We start from the raw sequence: 15,745 nt of genomic DNA, 5'->3' as shown, positions 1-15,745 counted from the left end.
AGTATTTGACTTGAGTGTATCATTACATTCCTATTCCTTTTTAAACAACATTTAAATGCATCCATCTGCATGTAAAAGCTGTAAGTTTAGCTGACCTTTTTTTTTTCGCAAGTGGTTCTGGGCATCAGAAAATGCTGGTGCAACCGAATCCAACTTGATATTTGAGAGTGGAACAAAGCTCAAATGTCACATCATTCCCTAGTAATCATTTTCACGCTTTTTCCATCTATAAAACTTGCGTTGTTTCAGCATCTCTGCCTGCAAGAGAGCGAGAATAAGTGAGAATGAAATTTAGGTTGGAAAATGGGCGTGCTAAAGCATTTGAACTTTTAAATTGAAGCCAGATGAAGAGAGGGTGTCTGCATTTTCCCAGAGTTAATGGGGCTCTGCTGCTTAACCTGTTGGTGGCTGTTATCTACGCTAAGATAAGTCATCTCCAAATTGCTATCTCTCCCTGGCATCCTGGTCCCTAGTAATCAGGGGCAATTTTGTGCATCTTCCAACGATTCCTTTTAAGTTCTTCAGATTGGAAGAAGGAGTGCTCGTACGTTTTAGAGGTAAATGCGGAGCACTAGGCCTCAATTTGCACAATCACTGTTGATTCTAATAGGCCCAAAGGTGCTGAAGGGCAGAAAATGCTACTTTTATTTATTATTTTTTGGAGATTTTGATCACGCCACAGACATTCACACATACTCTTCACTGGGTCAAGCTCTAGCCTGTGAGGCATAGATTGAAAGATCAAATGGAGTAGTTCAGTAGAGCACAAAGTGGCTGTGTGCTTTCTTTTCCTCTCTGGGACTGGATTGATTGTTTTTGTTGTCTCACAACTAAAGGGGGAAGATCGCTGTTCTGTGCTAGGCCTTCCTCAAGTGCCGACCAAAACAAGCCTAATACAGCGCTTCCACAGTCTACAAGCTACCTTTAGCTTTTGTAGAATGGTGGAGAAATCAATAGAGTGAATAGAGGAACCATTTAAGAGTATTGGCTACTTTCAGAGAGAATCTGGACTGACATAGACATCAGGAAGCATCAAGTGGACGTTGGCAGCAGATGTCAACATTGTGGCATCAATTAGTCTTAGATGGAGAAATCAATAATGTGAGTTTTCAGTTTAAATCAGAAAAAACACACTAGCCACTGGACCGTTGAGAGATGATACTTTTTTTTAAAACCTGAAGTATGTGTGTGTTTGCTTTATTGTTTTTACCTGTGCTGCCAATTCTCCCAAGCTGCCTTCTGAGACTATTTTTCCTTTCTTTTTTTTTTTGTTTGTTAAGTTTTAAGAATTTCTCAACTTTCAAGATACCAAAATTCAACATTTTACTAGTTGATATGCTTGGACTCAAATCTTATCATACACAAAACTATATTTTGACTCTCATTTATATTTGACTCTCACTATTAGAGCTGGGTGATAAAATCAGTATTGCTATTTATTGACCAAAAAAAAAAAAAAAATTCAGTATAAAAAAGCTAAAAAAGTTTCAGTATAAAGGCTATAGTTCTATTAAAATGTGGCTGCTGATGGTGCCTTGGAAGCAATGCCAATAAGCTTAGGGTGCAAGTTTTGTCATTTCCAATGTAGCCATGTGGCAATCGCGCATTTAAAAAAAAACTGACCTTTTCTGGATATTGGAAGCGCATCACAATTGTAAATGGAACTAACCAATCTGCTTCACATTTTGTATGGAATATACGCATTTCTGTAAAAATGGCAGACTAATTACCTCAAATAAACACAGAGCATCCAAATACTACAGTGCTTTTTACTTTTTTCAGAGCTGCAGAAATGGTTTCTTCATTTGTTATCCTCTGAGAAAAAAGTTGATGATCGCTTTTAAGAGACATCATAGAAAATGGTCAAGGAAACCACACACTCGTGCTCGTCACTTCAGGTCAGAATGATAACACATGCGAAAATGAGTGCTGTTTAGCAGCAGTGAGGTGATTGTAAATAAAAAAGGATGCAAGGATGTCATCAGTATGGCTTTTTGGATTCTTTTCTTGTGCATCCCAGCAGCTAGCACTCAATCTGTAAGAGTTTTTTTTTTTTTTTTTTAGCATAGGTGTAATATAGTCATTCAACTTCACAATTTGTAATGTTGCAATATGTAATTGAATAATGATGGCTGGTTTCTTTACTTGAAAGCCCAAATTTGATTATCATTATTTGTTTTGTTGACAAAGTTTGAGGTTTACTGTCTCATTATTATTGACACCTTACAGATGTTGATCTACCTTTACCATTTCACACACTTTGTAACATTTTATTTACCAAGTTTCAGAGTCATTTTAACACTTATGTTTATTTTATTATTAATAGATTTATAAATTTAAATATTTGTGTTTTGGAGTATAAAAACGATTTGCCTTAATTATGTTGGTAAATTAAAATATAGTGGTTAAATAGCTATAAAATCCCAATATTCCTAAATGTATTGTTAAAAATATTCAATAATTATCAATATTGAATTATATGAAACATAGATATTTGCAATATCTCCCAGCCCTACTCACTTTCAAGTACAAACAGTCTACTACTACTACTACTAAAAAAAAAAAAAAAAAAACCGCTGTGGAGATCAAACTTAGAAAATACTATTTCTTAAAACAATTTATTAGATATTTAAAAACAAGAACTGATCACAGTTAGAGAACACTTTCGGATTCATCCCAGTCATTAGTGTTTGTTTGACACCTTGTTATGATTTCTTTATTTATTAACAAATCCTATTTAATTGAAAGCCTTTCACTTATTTTGCAAGATGGAGAGCATTTCTAAAAGGAACTGAAACCATCTGAGAGCAGAGACGCCTCTTATATGGAGAATGAAGTCACATGCATTGCTCAGCTGTGATTTTTTTATATTGATCATTCTGTGAGTCTTATCTTTCAAATCTGATCTTCATTTTGTATCTTCTATTGGATTCAAGTCAGGTAATTGGCTGGGCCAATCTACAGCTTGATTTTCTTTCTCTGAAAGCATTTAAAAGTTTCTTGGCTGTGTTTTGGATCATTGTCTTGCTGAAATGTCCACCCTGCTAACGTAGATGTTGGACTGAAGCAGCTAATTCACATTGATAAGGGGCAAAGGGTTGCTGAATAACTACTGAGAGATTTTAGCTGCTGTCTGGGCTTTCACTGCCTTTCTACACCCCCCTTTCTTCATGTGTTCAGCACTTTTTCTTTGTCATATTTAATTTTATTACCCATAACTTGATTTGTAAACTAATTTGTTTCGTTTTCTTTGCATATTCTTTAGTTGTTACCAACATCTGGTGTAAATATCTTTTCTGAGAAAAATGGTGGCATGTTAAATCCTTATTTGACCCACTATATTCTGTTTGTAATGTCTTAAGAGTCACATGATTCTTCAGAGTCATTAACATGCTGGTAATATTCTTTTGAAAATAAGATTCTTTGATGAATAAAGTTCAAAAGAGCAACATTAATTTGAGATGGAAATCTAAAAGACTATGCATCCATTTTTGATCAATGTAATTTGTCCTTGCCGAGTTCAGAGTATAAATTAAAAATCTTACTGACCCCAAACTTTTGAATGATAATGTAGACTTTTCTTCATTCACATTTGGCAGGTATATGGCTAAATCCATTTCTTTTGGATATTTAAGTGACTTCTACATTCATTAGCTGAGCTTTGTACAAAAAATCTACTCAGAGTACATCTGAAGGGCACTGCCTTGTGAAGTGTCTCGAAAGATACATCAGATCTATGGGTTTCCATTTCAGTTTGGATTCTGCCTCAGAAAACAGTTACTCATGTAAGCAGTAGAGTTTCGGAACAGAGCTTCTGCCTTCCTTTCCCAAATTTCCCCTCTCTGCTTTTGTCTTGAGGGCCTTTCCCTCTCTCTCATTCTGCTTCTGACTGGGTCTTACCTCCACTGGGACGACCCATCGCCATCTTTCATCTCCCCTGCATACATTAGCTCTGTTGTCATGGTGCTGACCGGTGTGCACTTGCCGTAGGGACAAACTACTGTCTCCCAGACCCTGGAGCAGGTGATCAGTGAGTGACAGGAGCCCCCCAGGACGGGACCCCCCATCCCTCACATCGGGACAGAGCGATAGAGATGAGGAGAACTGATAAACAACAGATGTTTCGACAAGGGAGAGTTAGAAAAGGATGGTGGGGAGACAAGAAAGAGAGGGAGATGGAGCGTGAAGGCAGAGGAAGTGGACTGCAGAGGTTTCAAATAATTAAAGAGGGTGGAAATCCCTGGAGGGCCCGTAGCAGAGGTGTTCCAGCTGCTGAAGGCAAATTGCTGCCACAGCACCAAAAAACTTCACAAATGTGTGAAACAGTTGGACACTCACGGGCAGTGGAAGTTTAACAGATACTAAATCTAAAAGTTGAAGTCTAAGTGAGAGTTGGACTGTCTTCACATCGACAACCCCAGAGGAAGAGAGAGGTCACACAGGCTTTGTTCAGATAGGAAGCAGAAACCAGTTTTTGGCATATCCCACTCAAATCTACTTTTTTTTTTTTTTTTTTTTTTTTTTTTGTAGTGTGAACTGATGGGTCGGGGATTGGCTGTTTAGCATGACCCTGTTATCCATCTGGCAGTAAAGAGCATCTTTGCTTCATTGATGCTGAATATTTTGACAATTCCATAAATATTCCTAATATTACCTTAATATTATCTTATAGTAGATGTTTTACCAGTGACTGATTCTTTCTGCCATCAGGGTGATATTGTACACTCTTAACGATGGGATAGAAATAATTGATAAATTATATCTAAATGGTTCTCTGATAACTACATAGAAGGTATGCAGCATAGATACTGTAAGTGCCATAACAAATTTTCAGAAATGGTTTTACAAGCACATTTAGAAACCAGTAATTTATCTCTACACTCTCAGAAAAAAAGTTACGAGAGCTGTCACTGGGGCAGTATCTTTTTAAATACATATTTGTACCTAAAGAGTCCTTGGTAGTACCTCAAAGGTACATAGCAGTACCCAAATGCACCTAAAATGTACCTTTGAGGTACCAAGATGGACTCTTCAGGTGCAAATATGTACCTTTTGAAAAGGTACTACCCCAGTGACAGCCCTTGTAGCATTATTTTTAAGAGTGTAGAATGGAAAGTTTTATTTTTTAATTTTTTGTTTTACCTTATTTGGAAGGGTCATGAATATTAACGAGTTCTGTTCTCATGCTGCCATTAGAGCTCTCTGATCTCACTGTATAGCTCTGGCTCTTGGGTATCATTTCTCTGGTACTCACTAATGATGATCATGATAATTCGAATCATACTTAAGTTGTTTATGTCAAGGTATGGGCAACAAATGTCTTTCTTATTTTCGTTCACAAAATAACACTGGTCTGTTGCCTAATTAATAAAACAGAAAAATTCACAGTATACACATTAAACTAATAAAAAATACAATTAAACAGACTTAATTTTCAGGGTGGTGCTGAATAAACCTAACTAAAACCAAATTTAAACACATGTAATTGTTGTAATCTGACTATGTACACTATGTACACCAATCAAACACTGTTGGGGTGTGTAAATGAATGCTGCATGAGTAATGAGTAAAGAATCTGTGTTTTGTTCAGATTGGAGTGTTTTTCACTACGATTTTACACTCACCAAATATACATGTTAACAATAGTGTTTGGGACTTACAGTCTTTCATTACATGTACTGAATTCTTATTCAGCTACACCTAGGCATACCAAGATTTTCATGTTATGGCACCTTTAAGAAACTGTATTTTATACTGTATCAAGTTTGCAGATTTGTTAAGTACTAAATAATAGAACCCTTGTTTTTACCGTTGTTACTTTTTCTTTTAATAAACTTGTATTTTTTATTCAGGTGAAAATGGCACAATACATAATAAATATCAGTTTACACTGAACATAAATAAACAGAAAGATGTACAAAAATAGATCAAATCAGGACCAGTTCCAATTAAATCTCTTCAAAATACTTGCATTTAAGGTCAGGATTATAGGTGTGTTTTGGTGTAATTAAGTGTCAGATTCTCTCTTTGGATGATGAGGTTGTAGGTTTCGACAGCTTACAGTGTTACAGTGTGTTTTCTCTGTTTGTTTTTGTAAAAAACAATTATGATTATGAAGGCCAAAAGTAGCAAAAAATGACAGCATGTGAGGCAAGTAAAAAGGAGAATAAAGTTACGAAATAGCTTTCATGTTTGTTTTGTGATGTTTTTACATAAAGTAAACCCAAGGAATTAAAAAAGAAGAAAGCAAAGAAAAGAAGAGAGAGATATCTTCAACTGAACAGAGCTTGTCATTTACGTGTTACATTAAATTAAAGACTGTTACCATGACTGGTAAGGATTTTATTGTTATTCTGTAGTTGTTTGTTGAGCTCCAGAAAACAGGCAATGATGCACTTTGACATTGACAATAAATGAATAAATAGGTGCAAAAAAAAGTGCTACAAAGAACCATTTCAGGATAAAAGGGACCATCTGGATGATATGTTTCTAAATGTAAATGGAGAGTCTAATAAAAATATATATGTGAAGGATTATCAAAATTTGATATATGGAAGAGATTATTTATTTAAAATTGATAATTATTATTTCACAATTTTATTCATTGAATTATTTATTTGTTTATTTATGTCACCTTGACCAGTTAAAGCTGTTGTTGTAGACTTGAAACTTAATGCCAACTTGCATGATTAGTTAACATTTGTAATATTCAGTAACTTCTGATAACATTTATAAAACTACAATAAAATGTGAACAAAAGAACGAAAGACCAAATTCCTACTGACATGATTTAAAACTCCATAAAAATAATGTTCAACACTTTGACCTTTTATAATTACTGTGTAAGATTTCAACGTATAGTGCTTATTGGCTTAATTTAAGCTGTAACCATTCTTTCAGGAGATAAACTTCTATTCTTCTTAGCACGAGAACATCAGGTTACCAGCATAATGGGCTATATGTGCAGCTAGTGTTTTTCAGCCAATGATAATCTTCCGGTGAAAGCTATATGTGAATATTTTCAATTTCACAATGTTCATTTTACAGCATCGATGTTGTAATGCCATTAAAATATAATCTTAAGCATCCATTTGGTTGTTAAAGTTTAAAAGGGGCAAAAGATCGGTGCCTCATTAGCAGCAGGCTAGCCCAGAAATTCCATTGAAAATACTTGGGTAAAATTAATTCCACATTTTAAAGACCGTGCGAAGCAATATAATCAGTGGTGTACAGTAACAAATGTGTTACAAATACTAAAATTACTGTAATTGAGTAGTTTTTCTCAGAAATTGTAATTTATTAAGTAGTTTTAAAAATGTGTACTTTAACTTTCCCTTGAGTACATTTTTAGAGCAGTATTGGTACTTTTACTCCACTGCTTTTCTTCAACCTGCAGTCATTACTTTATTTTCTCCTGTCTATTGGGATTAGAAAAATCAGTCCTGAGATTCCTGTCCAATCAAATCGCACATAGAGAGTAAATCGCATCAAAATGAACTACCTCAAGACATGGGCGTTTTATAATTGCAGCAAACTGTTTGGAAGCATTAAAAGTGTCCAAGAAGATGTCTAAAATCTTTACACACCATCTTTACCCAGAGGCTGTTTAAAATGCATGTCACTAATGAGATGAGAAAATGATGAATGTTTACTGTATGATGACCAAAATGGGATCATAAAGATTGAAGTTGTACCCCAATGTCATGGAGACATTTTGTTTGGAAATGAACATTGGGTTGACATCATAACCCAATGGAAAGCTGACCTCAATGTCCGACGTCCAGCCTAAAATCAATCAAATATTAATGTCTGACGATGTTACAGGTAGACGTTGTGTGGATGTTACCACTAAGATGTCTGTTAGACATTAGATTTTGGTTGCCATACCTGACGAATACATGGCAGTATTTGACTTCAATATGACGTTGGTTTAAGATGTTGGCTCGGTGTTGAATCTTGGTCACTTTCCAAGACAACCTAAAAATCAACCAAATATCAACGTCATTTGACTTCATTATTGGACATTAAAAAAACTTTGTACTTAGACACTGGCTGAACATTGAATTTTGATATCACAACCTAAATCCAGCCAAATATTAACGTCTTATGACGTTGTGGCCTGCAGGACACACATTCACAGATTACACGCAAATGCTCAGCTTTTTAAAGCGTAGTACCCACTGCTCACTACTCTTGAATACTCTTGAAATGTCTACTTTTTACTCATACACTGAGTAATGTTTACAACAGATACTTTTACTCTACTTGCACTACATTTTTAGGTAAATAATGGTACTTTTACTTAAGTGTGATTTTTCAGTACTCTTTCCACCACTGAATATAATTTAATGCAGCGATTCTTGTGTGGTCTAATCCCAAGTTTATATTGTATCTCAGCCAGGCAGTGAAGATCACTGTGTTTTTAAGAAATCAGTTCTTAAACACTGCAATTTTGGATGAAAATGGATTAAAAATGAACCGGAAGCCCTGGGCCTGGCTGACTGAAATTAAAAGTCTGTGTGCATATACCCCATTCCAGTGGGTGTTTTTTTTTTTTTTTTTTTTTAAGTACAGTATGCCTGTTTATTTTATTCAATCTAAACACAGATATATCTTTGCAAAGACAAACCACTGTTTGTCTCACGTTAACACACAATGTTTAAAACATACTGAATGGTTGTATCTTTTGAAACTCTGCGTATATGATTCCAGTGCACAAAATTGCCCCAACAGCTCTTTGTTTTGTTTTACCGAGGTGCATTAATAGAGAGAGCTAAATTAGTACTGAACATTCCTACAACGCTGCCAACAGCAAAGTGATAGAAGGCACCGATGATCAGTAAAAAATCCCATTCATTAATAATGACGATCTCCATAAATAATCCCTCTCTGACAATACAGACCTACTGTAACTGTACAGCTGCCAAGCACCGTAACAATCAAAGATCATTCCGTAAACAAATATTTGGCACAATAAAACCGAATTATCAGTGCAAAGTCACAGGTGTGTGCTCACCACAAAAGACTTGGCTCATTTAATCTTATTTTCGAGCCAGAAAGTTACATTTTCAACTACATGCTCTTCTTTTGGTTCATCCTTGCAACATTAAGTGCCATCCTTGACCATTCCTTCTCGAGTAAACATTTCTAACGCCACAAACACAATAGCGCAGCCTCCTTATTAACACCCTACTGAAGCTAAACTCCGTTTTATACTGTTTATCGTGATTCGGTGCCAGGGAGAAGATGTAAACACACATCTCGCAGTGAGTGTTTGTGTGCATATGAGCATATGACCAATTTATGAAGTTATTTTGGATTAATCAGATGAACAGCAGAACATATTCACGCACTTAGCAGAGGCTCCAGAGACTTATCTTAGATACGGTATGTGAGTGGGTTTGTGTATGCGAGAGTGTGTGTTTATGAGTTGTAAAGTAAGACATGCCTGAAGACACATATACATAATTCATACATATTCAGGACTCTGGGGCTTTATTAACAAGGGTGGCGGGATTTCGCTACTAGTTTTTTTTGCTTTCTTTCTCTCTCCTCGCTGTTAGTATCTCAAAGAGCGTGTGCATGTGGATAGTCTATGTCAGGATGCTTCAATCCCATAACGTTGACCTCTTTGCTTTGCCTCTAAGCCACTCAGATTCAGCAGCTTTATGATTTGTGAGTGTGCATTTCATTTGGGCTTTTGTGTTTCGGGCCGGGCTTTAGCGGCCGTATAGATTGAGTTTAGCGCGCAAAAAGGCAGCATGTCAACACAGACGCACCCACCATTCTCAAAAGGCGCATTCATCTATTTCGGTCTCGTTTCCACCCATATTCGTAACCGCTTATGTAAAATGTCACACTTTCCACCTAACACAGCTGAGCAATCCACTTTTCACAATCTCTGTCTCCCACCAGAGGGTTTAGAAATTATTCCAATATGTTTGAGGAGAGAACCGGGCACAGGGCTTAGGTATGAAATACATCAGGGTGTTGCGCATGTGTATATGTGTGTGTGAGAGAAAGGAAACGCTTTAGGTGTTAAGTTTGAAGTGTTAAGCTTTGGCACAAAGGCGATGGTCCCCTGTGTCCAATTAGAGAAGTGAATCGGCACTCGATGATTCCGTTGACACATGTGAATCTGTGACAGATGAAGAAGAGTGAGAATTAGCCAGAGTGCTGTACATGGCAGAGGACGGATCGCTCTGCCTTCCTGAATGATTTGTCAGCGCCGCAGGTTGTTGGCTTACAAGTCGCTTCCCTTACGGAATAATACATAGTGATACTTTTCAGCGTCTCCCTTTTGTATAATTCGGTTTTGAACAGACATATTGTTTTTGAGTCGGAAATATCTGGAGCTTTCAATGCGAGAACATCCTTCAAAACAGTTTGAGGAGCGGAGGGAGATACTAACTTTTGAAAATGGAGACTCCAGTCTGTGTCTGTAGCTTAATAAAAGCGGGTTTATTTTCCGTGGAGCAGGTCGCTTTATGGGGGTGTCGTGTTGAGCTCCCATGACCAACAGGATACAGTGTGCTGTTCTTTTTTATTGTTGGCTGTGCACGAGAATCAAATTTTGAGCATGTTACACTGTGTTCTATTGTAAAGCATGCATTTTCAGGATGTATATGGGGCTTCAATTTGTGATTATTAATCAGTAGAAGTACAGTTAATTTACAGTTTAATAAAGTAAGAAGTAGGGATGCTGCAATACTCAATATGATATTGAACCATTTGATATAACCTCCATGGTTCAATATGCCTACACTATAAAAATGCTGGATTCCACACAAAGGATTTGGGTCATGAGTATTTGGTTATAATAAGACTGTTAGGTTGGGGCTATGGTTAGTGTAAGTTGACATGTACTTGCAAAGTTTCTTATAGTCAGTTAAATGTCTGTTGAAGGAGCAGTATCAACAGATATTAAGCAGACAGTCTACTAATACTCAAATGGACCATCAAAATAAAGTGTTACCAGAATTTGTGTTGAGACAACATGAAGGAATTAAGTTAGCTTAGTTTTAACAATCCAAGTAGCAAAGAATTCTGGCCCAGATTTGGCATAAATCTGGCACAGCAGGCATACCAACACAATCTCACGGCAATTCATCACTTTTTGATTTAGTGGCTAATTCTCATGAATTCGTACGATCTAATTCGTACAATTTAGTACGATTTACTCATCCCCCAATGACGGTTGGGTTTAGTGGTGGGGTTAGGCGCCACGCCTCCTTTTTAAAATCGTACAATTTCGTACGACTGAACTCTTAAATTAGTCTTTGAGTAACTGATGTTGTATAATCTGAATTGACTTATTTTGTTTCATGATGTGAATTGGAATGTAAAGTCTTTGCCTGACAAATGAATGTAAAGGTGATCAGCTTGAATTGGATGAATCTAAATTGAAACGATTATAAATTGGAGTCAAATTAAATTCCGAGTTGAAAACAAATTAAAATAAATTGAAACAAGTAAAAATATTTCATTTCACATGTGCTGAAAGGGCTTACACGCATTTAACCTTCACCCATACTGTTAGTTCCGTCATTTGACTAATAGATTGACCCTTACAGGCTTTACGCAGTGAATGCCCTTCCAGCCACAACCGAATACTGCGAAACACACACTCACATTCACACACATGCTGTTACGAGAACCAGCGATCGCTCTCCGGAGATTGCTGGTTTCCACTATACCAGGACTACACTTCTGCATATCCCAGGACTACATTTTCATACATGCACTTCTTCCAGCCACGCACGCCTGTTCATTCATCTACCCTGATTGCAATCACCAGCTGCACCTTGTCGGAGACTGATATCACACCGCTTATAAGCGACTTATGTACCCTTCCAGTTTGCAGAGTCTTGTTTACCCAGTGTAACATTACAACGCGTTTCCCTGTCTTGTTTCTCCGTGTTTGACCCTAGCCTTGTATTCCCTGTTTTCCTGTTTAGCCGCCTGCCTTGTGACCTGTTGCCTGTTTATACGACAGCGATTTTGGATTTGCCTGCACATACCCGTTTGTACCTGATTTGACCACTGCTTGCCTGATGCTGAATAAACCTGCATATTGGATCTTACCTCAGTTGTATCCGTCAGTCCCACCCCCTTCCCCCCAACCCCCCGTTCGTAACACATGCACTACGGCCAACAACATCTTCATATTCTTTTTGAACCAAATTGTTGACAGTTTTAATTCATAAACTTGAATATCTAATATCAAAACAGACTAAACTTATTTTAATGGATTTTTTACAGACCCTACATTAAATGCTATTAAATTCATATATTTTACATTTATTAAAGTTTATTTCAGTAGCATATAATGTCTTTAATGCCTAAAAAAGTGCAAAGTACCATAATAATCGCACTACATTAGTACAGAAGAACTCTGAAAATCCTTCTCCATTTTTCTTTTATTTTTTTCTACACTCTCTCACTCTCCAACACTGATTCTTATTCTTTCATTTTTCCCCGCTCCACCTCCAGGTTGATTTGCTCCAGTTCATCAAGGCTCTCTCCTTCTCCACCCCTCGTCAGCGGGTCAGCTCTCCTCCGTGCCCTTGACTGCGATGTATTGGAACATATTGCCGTGCTAAGCGTTAGCGACAGCTCCGGCTGATTTAGCGTTTGGTGGGAGCCTCCTCTGCCCCCTGTGAGAAGCTCTGGTCTCGGGCAGGAGATGAGTTTGCGTGCTCTGTCTGCTTTACTGAGCTCCAGGACGACTAGGGCTGGAACCAGGGCTTCGTTCTCCAGCACACAGACAGGTCCATTGATTCTGCTGTCTGCGCTGTCTCTCTTCATAATGCAGATTACCCAGAAGCCTGACGCCTGCTCTCGCTCTCTCTCTTTCTCTCTTTCTCGCTCTGTGTCATCGGCTTCTTTCTGCTTGGGTCTGTTCGCTTTTTTACATTCTCGTCCTGACCCATCCTTTCTCATCTCTGCTTGTCTTCTTGGCGTCTGCTTCTTTTTCAGTGTCCCACAAACACTTGTCAGTTCCAGGCCTCCGTCTCTACGTCTCTGTCTTTCTATCTGCCTCTTCCTGTTGTCATCTATCATTCCAGACTCTTCAGTCCGCTCCGCTGGCTTGCTGAATCTCACGCTGAAATTAGGAAGAGACAGCATTTGTAGTTTTTCGGTAGTTTTATTAGTATTTTGAATGAGCTTTTTTAGCATTTAGATTGATTTTATTTATGAAATGTGTTGCTTTTGAAATAATTTTATTTTATTAAATTTTTTAAGAACAACCACAGAGAACCACGCACACACACAACACTCAGCACTGTCCCAGATAAATTCTTAGGGTAATATAGGGTAAATAGGGTATAATTATTAAATAGGGTAATAATTTTGTCTTCAAATGTATGTGTTGTGAAAATCCATATAATATCCTGTATGTTTAAAATTCCCCTTCTCTGTTATATTCCGTTTCCAAACATAATTTGGAAAATATTTTAAAAAGAAATGTATGGGCTAAAATCACTTATTGTGACGACTTTTTACAAAAAATGTATGTTTCAAAACTTGTGTTTTGCTGTGAAAACAAACAAAAACCTTGTAAAATATATATTCTTTAATGTCAAGGCAAAAATCCTGGAGTAACTGATTAGTTTGTATTTCTAATTCCTGCTTCAGTAATTTTTGTTTAGTTTAAGTTTTCACATAAAATGTATTTTGGCTTTTATTTGAATAATTTCAAAAATTTACCTTGATGTATGAATGTACTTAAAAAAGAACTTGGCTATTAAATGCTGCAGAGCATGAACATGAAGGGAGTAATTATCTTACAGAAATTCTCAAACATGTTTAGAAAACTGAAATATCAAATGTTATTTTTAATATTTTTTGTAGTTTGAAAATAAACTTAATTTTGTATTAAACTTATGTTACTTTAATGCTATATGGAAAAAAAATCATAACTGCATTAGAAAATTATATATCTAATGCATTTCTAGTTGTAAATAGCCCTTACAAATAAAGGTAGAATGTCTTACCTATTTGAAAAACAAGCAAAATAAATAAATAAATAAATAAATAAATAAATAAATAAATAAATAAATTAAAAAGTAAACAAATTGGTTTATAAATTAAATTCGAAATTAAAAATAATAATAAGGGTTAAAATTAATACTTTTTTGTTGTTTCTAGGCTACTGAGTCTTATGGATCCTTTTTAAATGTACATTTCAGTAGGACTTTTAAATACGTTTTTTATTACTCCATATTTCCAGTCCATTTCCCATCTTTTCTGAATCTCACTTTGAAACCAGTAAGAGAGAGCTTACATTGTTTTGTTATTTTAGTTGTCACAGTCACCAGCGATTTAGCCCATTCAGATCGCTGGAGAAATACAAATCTGCTGGTTTATGGACTACAAGATCTAGTCATGCAACACACACACACACCTGCTCCAAGTCTCCATTGATTATACTCCCACAGCTGATGCTGCTCATGGACTGATTACACCACACATATATATGGCTCTCTGTGAGACTTTCATTGCTGAGTCTTGTTATGCTGTTAGTGAACATTACAATGCATTTTCCTTGCCTTTTGTGGTTTTGAACCTTGCTTTGTTTTGTTTGTTTTACCCTGTCTGCTGCCTGCTTTTTGACCATCTACCTGTTATATGACCACGACTCTGGAATTGGCCGTGTACATCTGTTTACTCCTGTGTTGACTGTTGCTTACCTAACCATTCTGTTTAATAAATCTGCATTTGAATCCACAGTCCCTTTGTTCAGCATCACTTCCCATTACAGAAGTATTATATACATTTTTATTTGTTTTATGAATTTGCTCGTTTTCAATATTCAGTTTTTTTTTTAATTCTGAATATTAGTTTGTGTTATTTGACATAAGTATCCTAATTAAGAATTACATTAATTTCATTGTAAATGTTTTATTTTTCAGTCAGTAATGTTAGTCTCCTACTTCAATCTTTTTTTAGTTAGTTGCCAAGAAAATTATTATTAGTTTAAGTTTAGTTTGCATCTAATATATTTTAGGTTTTATTTTAGTTAAAATATATTTTAATAGTTTTTGTAAACGACATCAAATTCGATGTTTTAGCTTTTTGTGGCTGCAGAACAAGAAAATATATGTACAGAAAAAGGGTCGACTTAAAAAGTTGTCAACAAAAATCTGTCATCAATTACCCATTGCCATTTGTATTATTTATTTTGTGTGTGAGTGTGGCTACCAAAGCCAATAAATGCTTTTAAAAAAACCAAACAAGCATACATTTAAACAAATTGTTGGGTACAACCTTTTTCACTTCCTTTATTGTCATAAAATGTCACAAAGCAAAACAATGACATTAAAATTGCCTTAATTTTGATGCAAACACAATGGCACGATTCTTCTCTCCTTGTGAAGCAGTGTATGAGTCACACAGTTCCAGAGATGTATGTTAAATTTCAGTCTGCGTCACATTCTGATCCCATTCTCCAATCTCTCAGCTCTCCTGTCAAACAAAGGCAACATCCCATAAATAACAAAGCGACGTTTCCCTTTAAGGGGAGAAATGTAATATAAACACTTCAAAGCCTATAGAAGAAGCAGTTTTGTGGCTGAACATTGGCTGATTGGTATGCAATTGCAGTTTCATAGTTAATGTTGTATGTGTGTGTGTTTTGTAAATACATTTTGTCTATACGTGCGAGTGCGTTTGTGATTAAACCCACTGTAATCATTACCCCGTGTCATTGTTACACAGGGTAATCACATGCTGTATCATTTGC

At 36.2% G+C, this 15,745-nt stretch overlaps 1 long non-coding RNA gene across 15 annotated transcripts in view; it reads left to right on the top strand.

Annotated features, from left to right (window-relative positions):
* Positions 1-15,745, top strand: part of LOC147846710 (uncharacterized) — a 156,515-nt gene that overhangs the window by 65,426 nt on the left and 75,344 nt on the right. For 5 of the 15 annotated variants that reach the window (XR_015476377.1, XR_015476374.1, XR_015476376.1 and 2 more), the window contains exon 3: positions 12,493-12,770. The exons of the other annotated variants lie outside the window; for them this stretch is intronic. This is a non-coding gene — a long non-coding RNA (uncharacterized LOC147846710). The remainder of the gene's footprint in view (positions 1-12,492; positions 12,771-15,745) is intronic. 15 annotated transcript variants of the gene reach the window in all.

The sequence above is a fragment of the Danio rerio genome, chromosome 1 (assembly GCF_052040795.2).
Source record: "Danio rerio strain M-AB ecotype USA chromosome 1, GRCz13ab, whole genome shotgun sequence".
NCBI classification, from domain to species: Eukaryota; Metazoa; Chordata; class Actinopteri; order Cypriniformes; family Danionidae; genus Danio; species Danio rerio.
The sequence above is the reverse complement of the archived record's forward strand: the minus strand, read 5'-3'. Positions and strand labels throughout refer to the sequence as shown.